Below are 5,840 nucleotides of genomic sequence, written 5' to 3'. Positions count from 1 at the left end.
AATAAAAATTAATATATTTAATTTAAAATTTAAATTAAATATATTAATTTTTTCTTATATTTAAGATAAGAGAGAATAATTATTTATGATTTAATGTATAAATGAGTATATAAATTATAATTTATTATTGTTAATCACATTTAATCTATATAATTCTAATAAAAATTATATCTATTATCTAAATTACTTTCAATGTATTTAGACTAATTATACATGAAATATTTAACTGACTTTCCTTATAAATAAAGTGAAAAGAAGTACTCAGGCCAGCAATTTCTAATAAGTTTCTGTGATAAATTTTTGTAAAAATATTTCTGGTAAGATTATGATTATGAGGAATAAGAAGGATCTGACACATTAGGCGTGTTTAATTGCTTAATGATTAGTATACTTATCTAGAACCTTATTTAAGGCTCTTGAGTCTTGATAGATTTATGATAAGCAAAAATTGAGCTACGTTATTTGATTAACACGTTCTTTGCAACGTTGAAAAACTCTAAAGACTGTAATGTGACTGAATTTGCCATATTTTTACAAATTACAAAGTTTGGACAAACGTGAATTTTTAACGTGACTTCAAGTTTTTCAAACAAAAACTAAAGTTATTAACCGTTTATGTGAACTTCTTACGTGTTCTTTAACAAAAACAGAAGAGAATACTTTAATACCCTAATTAAAAATCTCAATAAAAAATAAATTAAAAAAAGGAAATGATGCAAACTTATACATACAATGAAAATGAACCCTTGAATGTAAAATTGAAGTTTCTTTTTGTATTTTCATTTTCAAATTTTAATATTATTTTTTTTACAATGATTTCATTTTTTTTTTGAATTATTATATGACACGAGAATAGTCACATAATCTCGTCACAATTCAAAAATGAATAGAAAATCAACAGAAAAAACTAATTATGTGAGTTTATTTTTTTAAAGGACCAATTTATTTCACATGTTTTTTATGAGAGACTAAAATGTATCTTTCCTCTTTAATTTATATACATTAATGTTATTAAAATATTTTATATTATTAATCAATTATAACCGTCACATTATTAAAAATATTTAATTTTAATTATACCCCCTTCATTTTAAAATTACTTTTTGATACGGTTAGAGTGTGAATTAATCTCACAACAAAAATATGCAAATCGAATAAAATATCATGATAAAACATGACTTATACTAAAGTGCTTTGATTTTGCAGTAACATGGATGATATATTGAATGTGGAAGGAACCCTTTGAGCTTTAATTAAGATTTCTTTTGCCGAAAGAAATACAAGTCGCAAACAACGGAAAAAAAATTATATGCGGTAGAGATTAGGGAATAATGTCAATTGTCCACGATTAGGATTTTTATGTTTTATTCAATTTGAAACCTGGGAAAATTTGGGATTGACGTGATCAGAATTAATTGAATCAATATGATATATTTAATAATTCATCTAAGATAAAATATAGACAAATATAATGTTAGATATATTGATTTATCTAATTTGTCAACGTGAATATTATTATATATTTATTAAAATTCATTAAATTAAATTTTTATTATATTTATCTATTTAATTTTAACCATAATAATTAAATAAACTATTTTCATAATTAAAATTATAACAAAAAAATTTATTTTAAAATAAATACAACAATTTAAATTAAAAATTTGATATTATTAAATCTAAAATATGATAATTCATTCATAGATGATATATTATTTAACTATTAATAATTTAATTTAGTAATAGTAAAATATGTTAACTTTTAAACATATCATACAAATCTCGAAATTAATTTTACTCTTTGTTATGGTGGCTAACATTTGTTCCAACTTTTTAGAGATAATCTAAAAAAAGCGATATATCTTACATCATGATAGGAATAAAACAGGATTTTTGGTCAAACTTCACGAATATTATTACTCATGCAGCCATGTTGTTCTTCAAGAGAAGACAATGGCGGTAATAAAAAAATATGTTACCTTAAAGAATCAAAAAGTCTTGTTAAAATATTTTGCCAAAAAAAAAGTCTCTGTTAAAAAGATACTATTAAAGATTTCGTCACGTTTATTAAGCTTCTCGTTTGTGATAAAATAATTATATGTTTTGTGGATATGCTCAAAAACTAGTTTCTTTTACCAAATAAATTCAACTCCTTTTCATTAATAATAAAAACTTCAATACAACGTGGAACGTGAATCACCATTTTGATACTCTGTTTCAATCAAATCACAATACTAGCCTCTTATTTGAAAATTTGAAAATTTAGTCTTCTAATTTTATAAAATTTAAAGTTACAATTAAGTTAAATTTGTTAAATTGTCTTTTTCACTAATAATTTGAAATTGCTAATTTTGATTAAATCTTAATAGATTTTTATCTATGTCATTAAATAATGTTTATGTCATTATTTTATTTTTGTATTATATTTTACATAAACTAAAAACAGACAATCATAAATTTGGAACTCTAAAAATTTAAATTCAACTTTCTCCTTCGTTAAGAAAACTATGAATAGCTCTTAGCAACTTGACCTTAGAGCTTCAAAATCCATCAGGCTATTGATTTATAAAAGGTTTGATTGCAGTTTTGATTATCCTATTTTAATTGAATCGCGAAAGTAGTCTCTCCATTTTGTTTATCCCTAATTTTGGTCTCCAAGCAGAATTTTATTTCAAAACTTCACGATTTTTTTTTTGCATTTATTTAAGTCACACAATGTCTCAAGATCTCATTTGCAACAATTGTAACTGAAATATATGATCATAAATGGTGTAGTACGACTTTAAAAAATGAAATTTCATCAAATTTTGGACCAAAATTCTGTTTTGGTGACCAAAACTGGAGAAAAACAAAATGAGGGGACTACTTTTGCGATTCAACTAAAATAGGAAGACCAAAACTGCAATTAAGTCTTTATAAAATTAAAAAGTTTGGTCTTTGATTACAACTTGATTAATCTTGTTTAATAGAGATTTAAAATGTATTATTGTCACTATAATCTGTTTAGTAGAGATTTAAAGTGTGTTGTTGCTACTATAATCTATAGCGAACGAAACTACAATTTAGCTAGTTATGTTCGATAGAGAGATAAAATAGTTTTGTTTTTGTTTCAATTGAAACATATTCAAGAGTGATATTCAAAGATTAATAAAAGGATGTTATTGCTATTGTGGGATATTACTGTTACATGTTCGAGTTGATAATTACATGTAAAAGTACTTTTGTTATAATCTTTTTGTAGTTTTAATTTACTTTGATATTTCAATGTTGATGAAATCTTTAATTTTTCATTCATAATATTTTATTTCACTTGAGATTGTATTGAAACAATTAATAATTAGTTTTTTTACACATCTTGCTATTTGCATTTGATAATTAAATAAATGTATATATATATATATATATATATATATATATATAATTTCAATAAACATATACATATAATATAAAATAATTTTACTGTCGTTAATAATTAATAAATTATATAAAGTAATTTGATGGTCTGAAGAAATTAAAATAATAAAGAAATTATGAATTCAACTCATATTTTTAAAAAAATTAAGAATTAATTACTAATATTAATAACTAATTTTACATATAGTTTATATTTTTCAACTCCCGTAAAGTATGCATTGCTAATACAAAAACTGAAAAAAAGAAATAATGCAATTATCTGATGCGTTGATTAATTGTGATTGATTATTAATGTAAAATAAATTTACATTAAAGACATATATAATCTTTAAATTCAAAGAAAAAAAGTAGAACACCGATTTCATAATCTAAAGAGAACATTCAAAACATAAGGAAGAAATAACATTGTGCGGTTAAGATTTATATGAAGTGCTCAAAATAATATAACCGACAAAGGAAAGAAAAACGTTGGAAAAGAGGATTTGGAATTTCAGGTATTGTCCAATTCAAAAAACCAACGGAAATTTCAGACTAACGTGACCGAGACAACAAATCCCACGTGAAAAATAACTGAGATTTTCCAAAAGGAATATAACTATCGCACAATTTGGATTTTGGAGGAATATAATGTTTTATATGTGTCGGATGTAAGCTATAAATTTTGAATAAGATTAAAATGAAATTTATGATTATGAATGTTACATAAATAAATAAATAAATTTGTATTACATTGAATTTTAAATAAGATTAAAATGAAATTTATGATTATGAATGTTACATAAATAAATAAATTTGTATTACATTGAATTTTATGTTCGATCTGTCTCTACCAATTTATGTATATTGAATATAACCAAATGAATCAAAAAATTCTCTTCATGATATTTTGAAATTTTTGATATATATTGCACATTCACATTAAACATATGAATTGATAATATTTTTACATAATAAGTTTTCTCAATTATTAGAGAAAATGACTAAAATATATTTTTGACTTAGAAATATATATATTTTGTTTATTTTAGAAAATATGATAAATTACACCTTAATTAACTCACATAACTGTGAGATATAGTGTTTAAATTTGATACAAGACGTCTAATCTAATAATATCGACATTTGTCAGTTAAATTATGACTTAAGAACAAAATATACTTTTGTCACTATTTATTAAAAACTCATATGATTTGAGTAAAAAATCAACTCTTCAAATAGTTTATGTAGAGTTATTTTCGAACCACTATCGTTTATAACGACTCAAATATGAATCAATGCAATCGTTGGTTCATAAGCTATTTGCCCGCCTTTGTTATAGATTATTTATAAAATAAAATGGTTGATATTTCTAAAAATAGATTTCATGACACTATATGTATATCACTTTAACAAAAAAAAAATTATATCTTAAAATAAATATCATTTACAATTTTAATTATTATTTTTCATATATTATTATTTAATGATTATTATATACACAACTTCAAAGACATTGTTATATTTTGTATTGATAATAGTGAAAAATCCACAATAGTTAAGATAAATAATTTAGTAAAACCTTTTATCTTTTTATTTTATTTTAATTATTGTATTTCTTAATATGTGTGCAAAAATATTAAACGACATCCATTGGAAGATATATGGAGTAACTTATTTAAACATATTAGACATTATTATAGATTTATTTGTTATAGATTAAAAAAGTAATTTTGATATTTATTCTTAGATATTTTAACTCAATAAAATTAAAAAAGTTTCTTAAAAGAAGGTATCTCTAAAAAATAATTTTTACGAAAAGTTTTTCAAAATGCCTTCTCACTTGAATCATTTTTTAAAAATTTAATTATTTCAAAAAAATTTATAACAAATAAATGAAATACCTAAAATGATGTTTTATGATAAACTATTTAAACAAATTTTTCATTGGATTCTTTATTTTTAAAAAGTTATAAAAAAAAGATGAAATACTATAATTTTTTTTTTAACTGCAACAAAATAGTCCATATTGATAATGTCAAAATTTGAAATGGGTACTTAATAACGTTAGACAATAAAACAATAAACCATCATTTTAACTTCTAAAAATATAAGATGTCATTTCAGTCAATGACTCATCAAAAAATGTAAAATTAATAATTGAATCATCAAAATATCAGTCAATTTAATCTTTGATATTATAACAGTCATGAAGTATTTTAAAAATAATCATTTCTTTTATAGGCTTTTATGATAATAAATTATATTTTTCAATAACTATTTTTATTATTCAATGACTAATTTTAATTTTTTGCAGAGTCAAATATCAAAATGACATCGTCTTATATTTTAAAAGACTAAAATGATGGTTTATCTACAGTTAAATTAAGAATTTAAAATATATTTTCTAAATTAATAAGAGTAGATCTAATTAAAAATGACTACTACAA

This window comes from Cicer arietinum, chromosome 1 (assembly GCF_000331145.2).
Source record: "Cicer arietinum cultivar CDC Frontier isolate Library 1 chromosome 1, Cicar.CDCFrontier_v2.0, whole genome shotgun sequence".
Taxonomy (NCBI): Eukaryota; Viridiplantae; Streptophyta; class Magnoliopsida; order Fabales; family Fabaceae; genus Cicer; species Cicer arietinum.
This window is presented reverse-complemented; position numbering follows the sequence as displayed.